This window comes from Eutrigla gurnardus (assembly GCF_963514095.1).
Source record: "Eutrigla gurnardus genome assembly, chromosome: 20".
NCBI lineage: Eukaryota > Metazoa > Chordata > Actinopteri > Perciformes > Triglidae > Eutrigla > Eutrigla gurnardus.
The window spans coordinates 11,808,122-11,827,011 of record NC_139931.1 but is presented as its reverse complement, the minus strand read 5'-3'; the positions used below and the strand labels follow the sequence as shown (position 1 = coordinate 11,827,011).

Genomic DNA, 18,890 nt, shown 5'->3' with positions numbered 1-18,890 from the left:
GCCTCTCATTACACGTACCGGTCGGCTCCCATCGTTCCGTTGTCTGATCATTGTAATTGCAATGTTTCATATTTGTGTTCGGTGTTTGCTTTTGAGCCAGCGAGTGCCTACGTGCCTGTAAGGTTTCCAGTGTCAATACACCGACATCCTGTTGCCGTGTATTTGGGTTACAATTACAGTATCATTTTGAGACATGTACTTTACTTGGGCATTTTAATTACTTGCTACTTGTATGCCACTACATTTCAGAGAAAAATATTGAATCCTACTCAATTATGAACATATGAGCAGCTTTTAAAATTTGATGCGTCTCTCCAGACTAAACAACAAAATGTTGCTTTACACCAGCATAAATAATTAAAATGAATCCATAAAATAAGATAACTCTAATTTTTACATTCAACACTTTACATATAATTTTCTAATTATAGGTTACTAAAATTCCCTCCTGCTGGATCAACATATTGACATATAAAAGCCCTGCATTTTAAACCTCATTTCAATAAAAGTATGCAAGTATTATCAGCAACATGTGTGAAATGTATGCAATAAAATGTCACTTTTGCTATTTTATATAATGTTTTTGGTAGAATACAACTGCTCCCATCAGTTTGAGTATTAGTGTCATGAATGGTTAAATGGCAGACACTTAAAGAAATAAATGTATTTTTATTTTTCCCCCAGTGTTGCACCCAGACATAAACCAAAACAATCCCAGCATGGCCAGCCGCTTGTTGGTCGCCTGTACACGTCACAGTATAACCCGGAAGTGCAGTGATAACTCCTGTCAAAAATCCTTCATCCCTTTCGTGGAACAGCGAAACAGAGGTGAGTTAAAAGCCACGCAGTCGCGCTTTCCTCCACCTGTCGCCCACATCTTCTGCTATCCGCCCCGTACGACGTGAGTCCGGGCTCGCTCCGACGCTGGCAGCACTTTCACAGCGCTGAAACGTTAGCCGCTAGCTGGCTAACGTTAGCGGGTCAGTCACGTCTCGGGTTTCTATGGTGTCAGGGTTGCCGGGAGGACTTTTCGGCTGCTTCTTCTGTGTCTCGCCGAGCTATGTTGGTTGTGTGTGCGCGTCACAGCGACAACAACACAACACACGTTTTTGTGTGAAATTTTCAACAGGCAAATGCAAAATAATGAGCCCACTCGAAGAGGACATGTGATGCTGTATCCTCCGTCTCGGGCTCGTATCCTGCGAAATAGTGACTCAGTCTCGGTCCTGTTGCATCTCCGTGCGCAGTGCAGGACGGCTGCAGGTTGCAAACCGGCGGAACACGAGAGTCCAATGCAGAATGATGTCCTCACGTTACCTCTGCAACATGGTTGGGAATAAAGTAGCCTAGGCATGGAAAAATGGTTTCACAAAGACAGTGAGTGTGTGTGGTAAAAAAAAATAAATAAAAATAAACCCTAACGTTACCAAGCAACAACCTAATGTATTTACATATCAATGCATCAGTAATCCTTATCCAAAAATATAATATTCTTTATCCATATATGTGCCATTGTGCCAAATTAGCACTTTTATTGAGATGTGAATACATTTTGTGGTTGAATAGTTGAACCTGCTTATAAAGTTGTATTTGGTAGTATAAGCCCTGCTGTCTTTTTTGTTCTAAGCATTTAAAAAAAAGAAGAAATGTTTTCTCCTCAGCTGTGCTGGAATGGTGTGCATGTGCTGAAAGGCGTGTGGGAGTTCAGACACTCTGAATGGGAGTCTTGTTTGATGTATACCAGTGAACGTATTTGAATTTGAGAAATAACTTGCTTGCTGGCTTTCCATTCTTCTCATTTTACTGCCATGCATATTCTTTATGTAGCTGGTGGTAAAGAGGGATTCTGTACAACACGAGTATTATTGCTGTGAAGGTTTTATTAAGATGAAGCTCCATACGCAAACTGAAATGGTGTTCTCTGTAAGATTTGATTTCGTCACGCTTTTATTTTGTTTTTTTTTTGCTTCAACTATTCCATCACTCAGTCACCGAAGTCATGACAGTTCAACAGACCCATCTAGCAAAAGTGGCAACTAATATTAAACATTTACAGTTTATCACAGTTATGCTATTGATTATTGAATACGATATACTGTTTCTGTGTAGTTTTTTTTTTTTTTTACTTTTCAAAGTATCACGTAGCTGATAGTGATTTCATTGTGTGAACAGCCTCCCTTTTTTTCTTTTTTTATCTGCCCAGGGAAATGTTTTCCAAAGGCCATCTCTAAGTTTATTCAGCTGCAGAATCTCAAGCCTTGCATTTTAATAATTGTTACCAGAATGTGTTATCCCATTTCTGTTTCACTCTCAGGGTGCTTGGTTTGGTGACATGGTTTCACAATAGTTCAAACAATTTTTGTGGACAACAAGAAGTAAATCCTTAAACTGATGGAAACTCTGTGTGCTTTTTATAAAAAATAATATCCAGCGGACATCTGGCAATTGAGAGTAGTTGGCAAAACTTCATCCACATGCCCTGATTGGTTGAATTAATAAACCCCAAATTATGTTTTTCCTTTTTTTGGTCGGGGAAAACATATTAGGGTGAAATAAATTCTGTGTAAGAGGAACACAGATCCGCATGATTTTAACAAGATCAGTTTGGAGGGGACAGACCAGATGCTCCGTTTCATATTGCTGAGCTGTACGCATCAAAAACAGTTATTAGACAGGTGGCCTTTCCTTAGACTTCCACCTGGCAGCTGGCAGATAGGCACACTGTTTCTTTTGTTTATTGGAGTGTGTGTGTGTATGGTGTGGAATGAGACCACTTGTCTTGATTTAGAAGTGCTTTTTCTCGCCTGGCAGCTTTTTATTCTTTTTAAACACTAGTCAAATCTAAACTCTTCAGCTGATGTGTGTCGAGCTCTCCCTCTAGTCGACTGTGTCCACTCAGCTCCGTGCTGTATATTAAACCATTCAACCACTCTGTCAGAGGGTTGTTTTTTTTTTGACACGCAAGCACCCAGCGGCCCAGAGCCCCTCCTCTTCATACACTACAAGATGCAGCCATTTGGTTTATTTACGGGAGGTGCTTGGGTAACTGCTGAGAATAGGCCAAGAGCCAATCGAAAACACGCTGTGGAGGCCAAGCTAATAGAATCTGACAGGAATGGAGTCATAGAGGCCGCTCAGGCATCGTAAAGCTGTCGTCGTTTTAAACCCCTAAATTTGTCGCTATTACCTGCTTGCTTCTCCCTTTTACATGGCCAAAGAGTTGTGAGGAAAAGTGTGGCTGGCCGCCTGAGTTGGATCAAGTGTTGTGTTACTCATCTTTTCCTGTTTATACAACATCTAAGAAGTGTTGGTGTGCACACTTGTGTATTTCCAGCATCAAACGCAGTATGCGTGACTGTGCATGATCAATAATAGACTCTCCTAGTGGTATAAGTGAGTACTAGAGGATGGTCAGTTAGATTTGACCAAACAAAATGTTTCTGCACTGCAACGTTAGCCATGTACTGTTTTTGTTTCCACTCATATTCTTATTTGCCTGTGTGCTTTTAGGGAGTTGCGTTGTTGACGGTGCTGCAGGGGGAGATGTCAAGATGCGTGAGACTTTTCTAGGCTGTCACCGTGTAAAACGCTGCAGCAGCAGGACGTCAAACGCCGGCTTCTGAGGGGATCATCATTGAATAATGTTCCCGTCAGGAATCCAATCCATGTCTAAATGGATAGTTTCTGCCCACTAATGAGCTTGATTAAGAGAGGTATACGTACATTCCCCTAAATAAAAAAATAAAAAAATAATAATTGAGCTCGTCATATGGTCCGGTCTGGCTTCTGAGCTGCGTTGGTGGATCAAGTGTTGGCCGATAAGCATCACAGCCTAGAGCTTTGGCGTTTCTTTGTGTGGCTTTGTGAGCGTTTTTTCTCCCAAGTTCACGAATGGGAACTGATGAATGTAGAGAAAAAAAATGCAACGTGTTTTAACTCGATTACCACTTTTAGAGGTCAAATCTCAAATTAGAGTGTATCATATTTTAAACTCGTTCGACTGACATCCAACTGTTAGCTTAATGCTTATTTAAGTGGTTTGAAAACATGGGTAGTTAAGCTCTTGACTTAAGTACTGTGTGTGATGTAAAATATGAGTTTTAAATGTAGCTGGCTGAATGCAATCTGACTAGAGAAAATAATAGATCTGCATTTTATTACAGAGTGGTGAGAATATTGAAAAACACTGATTTTCCATCCTTTAATGTTGCTTCCAAGAATCTTCCTCTGTGCAGGCCCACTAAGACATAATTGATATAGGCAGTGGCCCACTCAAAAGTGTCTCTGATTGGGCCTTTTATAGATGCAGTATGAGAAGAAGCTCATTTCTCACATTGCTGATCGCTTGTGAGGGAAGGCAACAAGTATTGAATTAGTTTGCATGAGAGGAGGGAAATTGAAATATGGATTGGGGTCGCAAATGCCTGCCAGTGATATTGGCTGTTTCGGATATGGAGGATGAAATGTATTTTCTGTGTGTATGTGTGTGTCAGTGTGTGACTGATGCAGAGAGTGCCGGCATCGAATGGTTTTCCAGCGTTCCTATTTTCCAATAACAAGTTGGGAGCTGGAGTGACACAGATGAAGTGAATGTTTTAAGAGGAAAAGTAATCTTAAAGACAAGCCAAGCCGTCCCTCACTCTAATACGCAGCCTCATCCTGCGCTTCTCCTACATCACTGCTTCTGTCTCGGAGCCAGACGCGAGCCGGCTCTCTCGCCATCTGCCATTTAGATGTATTTAAATCATGCATGCACGCATGCTTAGTTTGGACCTGCGATTTGAACTGGTCAGGTCCCCGGTCTCTGCCAGGCAGCTCCGCACAACTCGTGACCCAGGAAAGCCATCTGAATTTAAATGAATGACAACACAGTTGGTTTAAAGCATCACCGCCCAAAAGTCAGATCCAATTCTGCTGAAATTAACTGGCATTTAAGCCTGGAAAAAGTCGACCCGTTCTAATGCTTTGATTACCACATCCAGCTCTGTTATGGCAGAAATATTGCCTGATATGTCACTTGAGAAGGATATCATTAATTTTAGAATTACTTGTACATAGTTGTTGCATGCAGATTTTATATTCATATTATTACAAATTTTTCATTATACTGTGATTGTGTGACATGAAACATTTTATTTTGCAAACACCGGCTTCCTGAGTTTGTAATGTATATTTGATCCAATTATAATCATAAAGGAGCTGAAACTAAACAATTAATTGATTACTAGTTGATTGCTTTGTTCATTTAAAAACTAAAGAGACAAAATTTCACTGGTCCCAGCGCCTCAATTTTCTGGTTTTCTTAGTCTTTGATAATAATGAATTGAATGTATTTGCATTTTGGACTTATTTTCTTTTATTTATTCACCGGTTAATTTGATTAATCTGGAATAATCAGCACATTTTTTTAAAATTTAAGTTCATTGCAATTTGCATTTCAAACTCTATATGTAGCACATTTTACTCAACAATTAAGCTCTAACTATTTTCAGAGTAATAAATAAACAAACAAAACATTAGAAATGCACTAAAAACATTAGTAATTAACTGCAGTTTTCATCTTCATTTGAATATTTGACAGATATTGTGCAAAACCAATTGATATAAAGCCACTTGTAAGGGATTTGAATGTGCTAAAATTGTTAAGTCCACTGGTAAGAGCCTCTCCATCCTCCTTCCCCCAAAAGAAAACACTCCTTGGGAAAGAAGCATGTTAATGGTATAGGGACCAGAGAGAGGACAGGAGGAGGAGGAGGAGGAGGAGGAGGAGGTAGAGAAAGAATCGTGGCTGGGCAATCGATAGTTCATACTGTTCTGAAATTGAAGGGCTATTTTGTCAAACTGCGTGCAGAAGGTGGAATATGAAATAGCTTTGGTGGAGGCCCCTGATGTAAGCAGCAGTATTGATTTCCAGAGCCCTGGTCCAATTATGGTACCACAGGTTTGTCAGTGCCCTTTAAAGGGCCGAAGTGACTCTGGCGGGGCAACATTTTGGGCATCGCCTGCCTTCACCGCATCTCCCCTCCCGGAGTAGCCAGCTGTTTCTGTCACTTAAGTCCCAGAGAAAAAGTCAAGGAAATACAGTCTTCTGTTTCTACAGTTTCCAGTGTCTCTCTGAGGATGCAGCTGCACGATGAGAGATTTCCCCTGTTGGCAGTTCCTGTGACGAGATACACTGGCATTACAACATGAAGAGAAAATAATCCTCTATGCATTGTAGTGTCTGTGTGTCTGTTGGCAAGTGGCTCAGAGAGAAAGTGGACTGACAGAACCGGCGTCTGCTTACGAGACAGCCTGGCATTATACGTCTGTATGTGCGGGTACAGTTCTGTTACTGAACAAGGACAAAGGGGTTTGCATGAATGTCTGTTTGGCTGCAGCTCGCGCTGAGGTGTACTCATGCTTATCCCCTACAGTTCAGCAGTTATTGTGAACAGCCAGCCGTTAGCGGACAAATTGCAGCTGTTTTAAAGCTTTTATTGCTGGAGGATTTGCAGGGTAAAATGGTCTGTAATTCCCATGCTGTGCTCCCGCTGTGCTGTCCCTGCTGCTGACGCTGCTTTCATACTACCCTAGTCTGGCTTCATAAGGAAAAGCGACAGGAGGCTATCAGCTCCCCCAACAATAAACAACATTTTTTTCCCCCCTCCACTCTTGAGAGTCAAAAAAAAAAAAGTTTGCTGGCAATGAAAATCAGGCTTTGCCTCTCACTTGGTCTCTCTTCCTCTCTGCTTTCTCTCCAGTCGCCATGTGTCCCATCACTTGTTCCCCTTTCCTCTCCCTCCCTCAACTCTCATCCTCTCTCCAAGTAACGGGAGTCTCATGCAATATGCCGTGTTTCCCCACTTGAGTGTTAATGAGGCGGATGAATATTCATGAGGAGGAGGCTGACATCGCTCCATGGCAAGTGTGCAGAGGATGCTTGTGTGCACAGGCAGTGTGGCGGCCACATTTCTGAGGGATCTGTCGTGGGTAGACATCAGGGCGAGCTTGGCTCCTCTGCTAATGATGCAGATGTGCCTCCCTGTGTTTTTGTTTTGGTTGGATATTGTGGAGATGACCCCTTCCCAAGGCCTCTCTTCTCTCCCTGGTGGTTGTTGGCGGAGCTTAAGTTTAGCCTCCAGCTGCCGGTGGAGGACGGCCAGGAAGCGCGGGAGTGAGAAGAGGAGCTACCTCTCAGTCTGCTGCCCACACTCCTCCTCCTCCTCCTCTTCCTCTTCCTCCCCGTGGCTCCGACTTGTGACAAACAGATGCCATGGGCCGCCTCTCCGGGGATCATCGCCATCCTTTTATTATACGTCTCCATCTTTCTTGCTACCTCTCCATCTTTTCATTTGCTGTGTCTCTCACATTTCCTTTCAGGGAACATATTGTGCTGTGATGTCTACAGCCGCCAGCTCTACTTTTTGAAGGACGTATGAGAAAGCATGCGGCCCATTTTAGCAGCAAAAGGCTGCGTGGCGCGTGCTCGTCATGTCTCATGCGTTGCCATTTCCTTCTATACTCTCTTCCCCTCCCCGCCACACTTTTTTCATTGTCAGCTTTGTTCTGTTCTTCAGATTCTCTTCCAACAGTCCCCATAGTAATCTCTCACTTTCTCTCTCTCCTCTCTTTCCTCTTTTTGCTCCGCAGCCTCTCATTTGCATTTTCTCACTTACTCTTCCTCTTCTCTCCCTATCATCTTCAGCCTGGGGCTTCCGCTGCTCCCCTTTCCCCCTCTTATTTGCTATTACTCCCTTTTTTCCCATCAGCCTCCCTCTTTGTCCCTTGTTCCTCTGTCAGATATCCGACCCCTGCAGTACCTCTGCAGGAGCTCCCATGGTTCTGTTAAATATCTGTAAAATCTTTGATCTTCTTGCCGTTTTTTGGCGTGGCTTGCGTTGATATCTGTGGCACAAGGTGGAAATGTTTCCCTCATGCTGTTTGTACTCAGCAACCATTGATTTAGGAAAGGTGAGTGTGTTGCTGGTCATGAAGAGGAGGCCCCTTTTTTCTGTTCGGTGACATAATCGAGGCGTTCCTGCCCCTCGGTTCTCTTGGTCTCCTTGTGTTCATGAAAACCGCGGCACTTCATACTGTCAGTTCCAGTCTAGTGGACGCCCATGCTGATCCTAAAGCACGTACCTGCATCCTTCCTGCAGTTGGGGAAAGGGTGGAGGCTGGCCAATTTATCAGCGCTCTGACTGTAAGGCTACAGGGAGCCCTCCGTCTTCATCAGTTCACTCAGCAGATAGGCACAGCCCAGTCACCGCTACTAGACTTACCTCATGTGTCTCCATTACACGTTAATAACAAAGCTGTGAGGGTGAGTAGTATTGGCGCTCCATGTTATGCCATGTTTAGACACAAAGGTCTGGATCACAGGTGTAGCAGGTTAAAAATAAATTAGAATAGTAAGAAGAATAATTCTAAACTAATGAGAATGAAATTGGCTAGGGTTTTATTGCAATATTAGGTGACTGTAAATCTACATTTTGATTATTGCATGTGCAAGGCAAATATACAGTTAATAAAAAATAGATTAAGTTCGGTACATCTTGTACAGGCTGCATTTATTTATAGTTCGCTGCTTTGCCCCCCACCCCTTCTCTTTCTTCAACTCTCTCTCTCTTTCACATGATTAATAATCTCCGATATTGATATGAATTTCAATTTATCTATCTATCCATGGTGTATCATTGCTTTCATCTATTTTTTTCTTGAAAGAAGACCAACAAGTTGCTCGTCCAATTCATGCAGTGTTGAATACCATGGGATTAAGCCTAGGGGAAGTTTTAAAATGTCTTGTTTTGTTCAATCGACAGTCCAAAACCCAAAGACACTCAGTATTCAGTGATATAAAACCGAGAAAAACTAGCAAATCTTTGCATTTGAGAATTTAGATTAGTCTAGTAATGTGAAAATGACTAGCTGATTAATTCTCTCATCTTTTTTGCATTATTTCATCTTTGCTTGAGAAAACTATTTGCCAAATCCAATTTGGAGCATCTCATATTTGAATGAAATGAAATGTAAGTCTGCCGATATCTATATGGTCGCTGGACAGGACAACGATATCACTTAGGCTTCTTGAAGCTCAATAAGTTGTTTGAAAATGGATGCTAGTCATTGATAGACCCTGCTGTCCTGTCATGTGATATCTCACGGCCGTCCTGCAACAGTGAAGAACGCCTGTCTCCTCTGCGTCCTCCTCCTCCATCCCTCCGCCGTCCTTGGCCTCTGTGCCCCCTCGCTTCCCTTGGCTAGCTGCTGATCAAAGCCCCTTTGAGGGTGCCGAGCAGATCCCCGGCTGATAGTGATTTGATGATATGTGTACGTTCCCTCCAGTGTGATTAGGCGCCGTGTGACAGGCGGCGTCGGCCCCATCAGCTCGCATTAAGCCCCGACGCTGTGCTCACACCACCGCTGCCGTTTTTATCTTTTAATGTTACACCTTCCTTGCCAGCCGAATCAATTACCAGTGATTATGTTAGTGTCAAAGTCTTTAGCGCCAGGCTGAGCCCCGCCGCCTCCTCCTCCTCCTCTTTGTCGCTGTTTGGCCCAGAGGCCCAACCCTACGCTGATCCCCAGTCAGAACGCCGCTGCTGCAGAGGGACAGCTTTACAGACAGCTCTAAGTTTAACCTTCCTCCTCCTCAACAGAGCTGTGACAACCCAAGGAGAGAGATGCCTGACAACTCCCCCCCCGTCCCCCCCATGTAGTTTCTCCTCAGCGAGAATGCTGCATGACGATTAGCCATGGATCATGTTCAATTGTGGATGTAACGTTCAGAGCTGACTTGGTGGTCTTGTTGTGTCCTTGGTTTGAACGCTCGAGAAGACCATGTTGCATAAGTTATCAGAGACCACAGAGCCTTCGCTGCACCGAACTTGCGTTGGCTGCTAAAAGGGGAATTTTCTCTGCAAAATCTCTCCAGACCGTCCCATGTGTCCCATCTCTTTCTCTCATGGGCTTTCCGTAGTGCAAGCACACACTTGGCTGTGAATGTGTGTGTGTGTGTGTGTCGGGGGGTTATTTCCACTGCAACACACAGGTCAGTGAGGCGGCTCGTTAAAAACTCCTCTGGGCTGCAAGGCCACGGCTCTGGCTTTTCCACCTGAGTGTTAAAGCGGCATGACACACACATTCACACACTTTGTTAAGTCTTCAAATATCACAACACTGCAAGTTTAGGATGTAACACTTTCTATAAGACACACAACGCTTTCACATACTACCGACTGTTTGCCTGGAGCCTCTTTTCAAGTAAATAAACATTAGCTGCTCCGTCATGTTCCCCACCTCCTTTCTATTGTATTACATGCTAGTACTGAAACAGTCAGTAGACTTGGGATCCGTTTTGGATCCTGTTGGTTCCTGTGAATTTAAATACTGGGATTTGCCAAGAGAGTCTCTGAAATGTTGATTGAATATATAGGTGCATTGGTTTAAGAAGAAGTACTTTATTAATCCATCTTGGGGGAAAAACATAATTGATGTTATTTTATTACATCGGAAATAAACGCAGAGGCATTTCTTGTTCTGGTTGCTCAACTGCACGGCACATGGAGGTGAGCCCCCTCTCCTCTATTGTCAACAACATTTCATCAGTCATGGCCGAATTGATATTGCTGCTTTGTACATGATGTGGAATCCCATATGTTTCCGTTCTCACAATATACAGAGAAAATGTGAATTTTTCATATATTTACGAATGGTGATTAATCTGATAGTTTTTTTATATACACACACACACACACACACACACACACACACACACACACACACACACACACACAAATCTCTCTCTCTCTCACGCTTTTTAGACCACCTTTCTTAGTAGCGTGCACACACACACACACACACACATTCGAGGAGGCGTAGTGTTACTGCCTTCTCAGCCAACAAGAGGTGAATGCAGTTCTTTGAGCTTAAGTATTTTTAAGCTTAACGTCAAATCAAATTTGGTAAAGGATTTTGAAGGTTCCGCATTCAGTAATGTGATAAAATTCTGTAGAATTTACAGTAACAATGACAGTCATTTAAAAAAAAAAAAAAAAAAAGATATCAGCATTTTCAAATGCAATCTGAAGAGGTCGACTTGGACTTTGGGAGTTGGTGATTTGGAAAAAGTTTGATCGCTGAAATAAAGCAAAAAGATTAATTCATAATTAAAACATGTATTAAATTTGAGCATTGAATTCCGATCCTCCACTAAAGCCAGCTGTTTGCAGGAGATGAAAGCTGCAGTGGAGCTCCTGTCTTTCCATTAGCGGAGCTCTCTGTGGAAATAAATCAAGGGTCAGGTTTAGAGATGCCAGTTAGGATTAACGTTTTTAAAATTCAGCTGCTGTGCTTCTTTACTTGTCAAGCCTCCACCGTTGACAGGGGTGGAAGTTTGTTTGAGGCTTTTAAGCTCTAATGTGTCCACTCACTATCTAAGATTGTTCCTTTGACTAGCTCTCGACCCTCCCTGCCTCACCGTCTGCCCATCCTCTCCTTCTATATGTTATCCAGTGTTGAGTGGTGGTAAGGAGAGATAGTAATCTGCTCTAGCCTTGGCACTCCCTCGCACTCTCATTGAAGAAGATTGATGGCCCTCTTTCTGGAATGGCTGTTGTTTTGGATGGAGAGAGAAGAAGATGGAGGCAGAGGAGTGGATTTAGAATGAAAAGCTGGGCGGGTGAAGGAGGGTGGGGGGCAGGCTTTACTAGGGGGGTATAAATGGAGGTAGGGTGAATGATAGTTGTAAAAGATGGAGAAATGGAATAGGAAATGTCACTGTGGAGGAGCTTGAGAGCTCATTAAATTTAGTTTGTATTTCACTGAGTGAGGGCATGCATTCACCTGTGATTGGTTTCAGATTCACGCATCAGTCTCTTTTTTTTTTTTCCTGACACACGTGCGGGTTATGGAATTGGCTGCACTTCATTTGCATGTCAGCAGGATTATATTTAAATGTCAGCTCTTCTCTCGGGATGCAAAGGAGCCGGGGACGTGGTGTGATTGAGCGAATATGAACATGTGTCTGGTGTTTCTGTTGTTCAGACCACCGTGTAGCCTTCAGGTCTTTAAGGTACCTGCATGGCGTTCACTATTAGTAGTCAGTGCTGCATTGCTAGGTGGAATTAGCAGCCCTGCATCCTTCCTCATCACGTCTATTGCTTGGTGGCCGTGTGCGTGGGAGCCACTGGGTTGCTTGGCTGTGGTGACAGTTATGCTCTTGATTGTTTCAGTTATTCTTCCTCCGTGGCTCTTTTTTGAATGTAGTGAAGCACTTGATGAAGCCCCCGTGGTCTTTTGTTCCTTTCTACACCGTAAAAAATGTGACCAATGGTTACTTAAAAAAATTATGGCAACAAAGTGACACGTAATATAATTGAATAGATTTTAAGTACTACAACTTTGATTAAAACGTATTGAATAAATGAACTAAATTTAAACAAAAAAAATAAGTACATGGTAATAGAAGCAACAGTTAAAATGTGTTGGATTTAGTAATAGCATGCCAAATTATGAGTTGTATTAGCCCAAAAATATTTAGTAAATCCAAATAAATTTCAGAAAGAAAATTGATTTATATTTACTAATTATCTGAGCAAAAGTAATTTATATTTATTAAATATCTGGGTGAAATTGATTAATATTTAATAATTATCTAGGTGAAATTGATTTATGTTTACTAAGAATCTGGCAAAAAATTATTAAGATTCACTAAATAAAATTAATTATATCAACTCATATTTTAGCACATTGTTACTTTAAATCTATTCAACAATATTGGTTGTCACTTTGTTGCCATAATTTTTCTAAGTCTAATTCACCCAATATCATGCCTTTTTAGTGCCGCAGTTTACTTAAATTGGGTCACAGATCATCATGCTTAAAAAGTACAGCAGGTAAACATGTATTTGTTCAACTTTGTCCTAACATGTTTATCCAACATTTTTCAAACGCAAAATGCCAAAATACAACAATAAAATAGAGAGAGGGGCTATTAGGAAACAATGACATATACCATAAGAGGACAATAGGAATACAATTATACTGGCAATCTATTTGTCACTCGTGTTGATAAAGGTTTAATCATTTAATTGTGTTGTCTGTGCTAGACCATCGGCTTAAATTTTCCACAATTATTTTTTACCTGACAAATACCCCGTACAAATTTACCAAAACTGCACAATGACCTATGACCTCTGCCCATCACTTGCAGTCATTACTGGCATAGATGACTTAAAAAAATTAAAAAAATAAAAACAAACATGACACCACTCCCTGCAAATGAGTATAGTTTATTGTTTGTTTTTTTTCATCAAACACCTGCAGCACTGAATCTCAAGCACCCCCCCCCAAAAAAACAAAGGTGTACCTGAGCTCCTTGGGATAGGCCAGATTCAGTGCATATGCCAACCCAACGAGCATGGTGCAAGCTCGCGGAAAAGTACCCAGAGCTGTCATAACTGTGATGCCCTTTACCATGATACCCATGTCGTCGGGACCCTCTGACGTATGAGTCTCGATGTAGATTTTCATACTCTGCTTAGCAAGGTCCTGCGACACACCGTCTTCATCAGAATCCTGAAATAGTAAGAACATTGTATATTTCAGACTGTAGTAGACATATAAAATATAACTGTTTGTAATGCACTTCTTGGGAGAAAGATAAGAAAACAACTGATAACTTTTGTATTCTGTCATTTGGTGAAATCAGATTGAGATGGTGAACATTTAGTAACACCTCCTACTTCTGTACTCAAGAAAACAAAAAACTTTACACACTTACACAGAGGACAATGATTACTTACTCAACAAAACTACAAAACTATACTGAGAAATATACTGTAGTTATGACTGTATTTTGTGATTTGACCTTCCCAAGACATACCAGATCACCTTCTTTATATTTTAACATGTACATCAACTTACATCATACTCTTTTAAGAGTTGATCTATCGATTCCCCAAGGTACACCATCAGACACAGAATGACAACATCTCTGGTTATGTTGATGGTTGGATTGGTTGGAGCCTGAAATGACGAAAAAAAAAACATTATTCAAGTTCATGTTGTAAAAATTCTCCACTGACCTATAACTGTAGTATACTCTCTCACACATTTATAGTACTGTACTATAAACGTGTGAGACTTGAGAGCCCTGCATAACGTTACTTCTTATTTATTAACAGGCCAGGCCAATATGGCAGAGACATGGGATCAGCCAGCCACAAAACACACAAAGTATGAGGAAATAGCGCACTTTGTTTCAAAATGTAACAACAAAACCTACTGATTATTCTTTCAAAATGTATGAAAGCTGAGAAGTATACTGCTTTTAGCAGCATTTTACTGTTACTTCAGTAAAAATGTTACTTGAGTACAATTTAGGCTAACGTTACTTTAGAACACGGAATGCAGTAAATGTAAGTGGTAATTACTCACCTCCGAGAAATAATTTTGTTCCTACATTTCTCTGCGGCTACTTGTTAGCTAGCTTGTTAAGGTGGGGGAGGGGTGGCAGCAGGGCGGTGGCCAGGAAAATACATAAAAGTAGCTGGTATCTCAATAGGGCATGATATACGTATAAAATTATACTTGGGAAAGTCTAAGTCACTAGTTCAGTCCTTGCCATGCTTTTGGTCCAGACAACACAGACTGACTTCAATTCACTAGCGTTATATAGTTAGCTTAATTTTGACTTAAAGTGCAGTAAAGCTGGCATGTTTAGTAACTCATAACATAAAACAATGTTCAACTGCTATAGTTATAAATTGTTCCTAAACTAACAATAATTAAACAGGTCTCACCTTTGGGAAAATGGCAGTCCTGAAACGTTGATGTCCATGTTGCGCAAATGCCTTGGGTGGAGGTGGAGCTGTTCAAGTGCAAAATGCGTTGGGCGGTAAAAGTGTAAAAGGTGATCAAAACCAATGACCTCCCAATGAGTTAAATGTATCAATTTTCGGCATCTTTTACTTTACCGATAAAATACAATTAAATTCTACTCAGTGATTCAAAGCTGATTTTATTCAAACAAAACTGAGTAAAGTGCAATTAATAAATAATTCAAATTTGTTGATTTCAGCTCAATCTGATTCCAAACTTCACAAAGTCTTTTTATTATGTAAAGGTTACTATTATTTATTTAGTAAATATTAATTAACCCCAATCACAGTTTTTACAGTGTACATATAGGTCTTTTGAAAGTCTGCACAGGTTTCAGGAGCGGTGAGATGTAGAGGAACAAACCGCTCTTCTTCCCACCTTAATTCTCCCCTCTTTTGAGACAAGAATTGAGTCTGACATTTTTTCCCGGCTACCCCAATCTCTTTGTGTCCCTCTCTCACCTCTGCTTAATGTGTCTTCTGTCCCGTTTTGTGTTCCTCCGTTTCTTGACTGATGTTTGAGCTGCCTTTTCCATTCTTTTCTCTCTCTCCGTCTTTCTTGCTCTATTTCTTCAGCCGGTTGTACACATCGACCTATCTTTCATCCTGCCTCTTACCCCTCTGTGTCGTGTCTGCTCTTTATTTTTCTGCTTTCTATTTTCCCATGCTCTTGTATTTTCGTGCCTTGGTGGTTCGACTGGTTGGATTGTCTTTCGTCATCTGTCCTCGTCTTAACTGAACACTTGAGACCGCCAGAGTCACAGGAGGGCAAACGCCACGGGACACAGGAGACAGGAAGGGCATGAAGGCACGGCCCCTTCCTGCTTCTCTAAACTGTTGATGGGCTTGTTACAAGTTACAGGTCATACTTAATTTCCTGTGGTCACAACCCAGTAGCACACCTCTGACCAGTGTGTATATTGAACACAGAAAGTATAGACCACAAAAAAGGAAGGAAGAAGATTGTGATAGAGCATTTTCAAGAGAAAATGATAGTCATTATCTCTGGAATAACTACATTCTTTTTTATTTCCCTCAAAGATTGATTGGTGATTGGGAATCTATTCTTGATCTTGATTTAGTTGTTTAGTTTGTTCCAAATGTTATGATTTCTGGCAAAACATTGACTCACTAACTAATCATTATTTTAATGATCTATTATGTAAATTGTTTAAAATGTCAAAAGAAAATGTAACAAGTAGAAAATGACCATCACGAGGGTCCTTTTGAGAGTTTGAAAGTCTTTCTCTCCGATTACCATCAGACACATCGTTCACCACCGTCTTCAACACTGTCTTACTGCAGCAGCTAGAGGCAGCAATAAGCCCAAACTATAGGCTGCCTAGTTTTAATGTATAAAGCTATGTGCCAATACTGTGCAGGTATCTGAAAAATATCCAGGATGATCTCTAGCCATGGACATAATACCTGACATACTACACTCTGCAATGTGGAATCTGGACCCTGAGAAAAGGGGGATTCCAGTCTCAACTTTGACTGCTAAATGTAATAAATCAAAAGCAATAAAAAAGAGATTGTATTGTACTGAAGGGGTATAATAGGCAGGATGGTCAAACTATGTTGGCATTAATAGATATTTCAAAATGGGGGCCTATTGATCCAGCTTGAATCTATTCATTTTGTCAAGATTGTCGGTGATCACGTATTCATTTCAGCTGAGCTATTGATCAGATGGTGCACACACACACACATCACAGAGCCAGGTTTCCTTTTTGACATTTCTGTCAGGGCTCAACCTCTGTATTATGCATCTGATTGACATTTCCCTGGTATGTATGTGTAAACACGTGGCTCTTAAGATATTTCATTCATTCATGTACAACATCTCTCTCTCTCTCTCTCTCTCTCTCTCTCTCTCTCTCTCTCTCTCTCTCTCTCTCTCTCTCTCTCTCTCTCTGTCTCTCCCTACTGGCAGTTTGGATGCTAGTCATGAATACAGAGAGCCTCCGTTAAAAACGTAGCCTATTCTTTGTGCAGCACATCTAGACCAAATGTAAGTTAGTGTTGTAGTTTGTGTCAGAATTTATTTAACTTCCGAGGGATTTCACTTTTCTGCCGCTATTGCCGTAATTTCAACTCGTTCATGCCTGATTTAAAACACAGCTTTGTATTTTTATGAGCTGAACATAAAAGAAAATGGACTCAGATCAGTCAGCTGTTTCTCCTGAAGATGTCTTACATTTCAGGCATCTTTATGCATTATGAGCCCAACGAGCATCACTCTGAAATAACACTCTTGGCCGTACGGAACCAGCTGGCTCACGTGAAAATCCTGTTGGTCTGTGGTTGACAGGCATGTTGAGTACGAGTAAACAGTCGTGTTTATTCAGGTCGAGGTGGTATTTGAAAGTGAATTAGACTCGGAGCATTTTAATAAGACTGAGACGTACCTCCACGCCAGAGTTGAGTGCCACTGTGGGTCTTTTCTGTCAGATGGTTGCACAGTTATCTGGATCTCTGTGGGGCCTTTATACACCACATTAACATGCACCGTGTACATCAGAATGATATCCACACAGATTTTGATCCATATTATGGGTCAGTGTTAATATACCCCAAGAAATATTAAAGAAGCATTAAGCCTTGCTTTAAATCTTATTGCTATAAACACTGTGGTTTGATTTGTGGAAATGAGATTGCGTTCCTCCACGGCTCTGTTTACACCTGTGGCTTAGCTTAGTTTGCTGTTTGGATGCTGTCCAGATACAGTATGTGTTTGGATTAGTGTTTTAATGCCGGGTGTAATTACGTAAGGAGGGCCCCTGTTCCACTTTGTTACGCCTCGCTGTGTAAACCTCAGTACCTCTTCATAAAACATGTGTCTTTGTAATATCTTGTCACACAGACACATAGGGGAACCACACACACACACAGGCACTTGCGCACACACACACTCACAATCTCTAAAAATGTTATGCATTCAAGTCTCCTACATAACAGATGCACGCACAAACAGTCAACTTGACAAGGAGTCTCTTGCAAGAATATGATAAGGCACTGGCTCACACCCACGCTCGCTCTCGCAGCAGTCTCGTTGATTCTTTCCGCTGTATGCGTTCGCAGCTTGCCAAGAAGCTCAGGCTTTGGACAGACATGCAGTACTGACACACCTACAGACTGAGAGACCTGACGGACAGAGTCCAGCTGGAGAGTCATGGCAGCAGCAAGCGGAACAGATGTGTGAGGGACTTTGATCTAGGTGAGTACCGAATGGGGTGAGGATCTGGGAGAGGGAAGAGGGGGGGTATTGGTCGATACCAATATGAGGAAATGGCAGGTATAATGTGGAGAAGGGAGGCTGGTATTATGAGAGGGGGTCAGGTGTTACTTTTTTACATTTTCACATTGAAATTCAGGGGCAAACATCAACACTTTTAACTTCTGATGGTGATTGATGATGGTGATTTTTTTATGTTTTGACTGAAGGCCTTGTCTTGTTTAAGTATTTTAGCCTTAAACTACTTAAACTACTACTATTGCAGTCTCCCTGGTGTCATTGTCATTGTACTCTGCACTGGTTTGTCATTCCAGGCACACAAACCAATATTGTAATAGGTGACGTGATTTTATTTACATGTTTATTTGGTTGACATGCTGTTCTTTTAATTTCTCTCTGGCATAGTCTTTGAAATAATGAGTTGCTATGTTGTACTTTAGTAGTTTCTCTTAAGCAAACTAAGTTTTGTTTTGCTTTTTGAGACATGTACACCTATTCTCAGATGGTTCCCGTTAATACAAAATAGCGGGTAAGAGGAAATTGATGATCCAGAATCAAAATAAAGGGATGGTGTGAATAGAAAGAGCAAACCTTCAAAAAAAGAATCAAAGTGGCAGAAGATCTGAAGGCTACCAGTGGAGGAATACCAAGTAGCAAGAGAACTGAGGATGCAGCAGACACTTGATCATATAAATGGTAGCTGGGTAAGAAGTTTGAGGTTGTATTCAGCCGTCACTTAAAAGTGGAAATTGCACCCAGTTCGAATGAAGACTAAAAAGTGAGATAGG

General features: G+C 41.4%; 1 protein-coding gene and 1 long non-coding RNA gene across 4 annotated transcripts in view; one reads left to right on the top strand and one right to left on the bottom strand.

The window, feature by feature from the left end:
- The first annotated feature begins 759 nt into the window (after positions 1–759).
- Positions 760–18,890, top strand: part of spop (speckle type BTB/POZ protein) — a 74,947-nt gene continuing 56,816 nt past the window's right edge. For 2 of the 3 annotated variants that reach the window (XM_084036369.1, XM_084036370.1), the window contains exons 1-2: positions 760–828; positions 17,949–18,084. The gene's annotated coding sequence lies outside the window, so the exon portion shown is untranslated. The remainder of the gene's footprint in view (positions 829–17,948; positions 18,085–18,890) is intronic. The other variant, XM_084036371.1, reaches the window with a different exon arrangement.
- LOC311031339 lies at positions 13,347–14,579 on the bottom strand. Its single transcript, XR_014599062.1, has 3 exons — positions 14,310–14,579; positions 13,909–14,238; positions 13,347–13,560 (listed from the first exon to the last, which is right to left on the bottom strand). It is a non-coding gene; the product is annotated as an uncharacterized lncRNA (long non-coding RNA).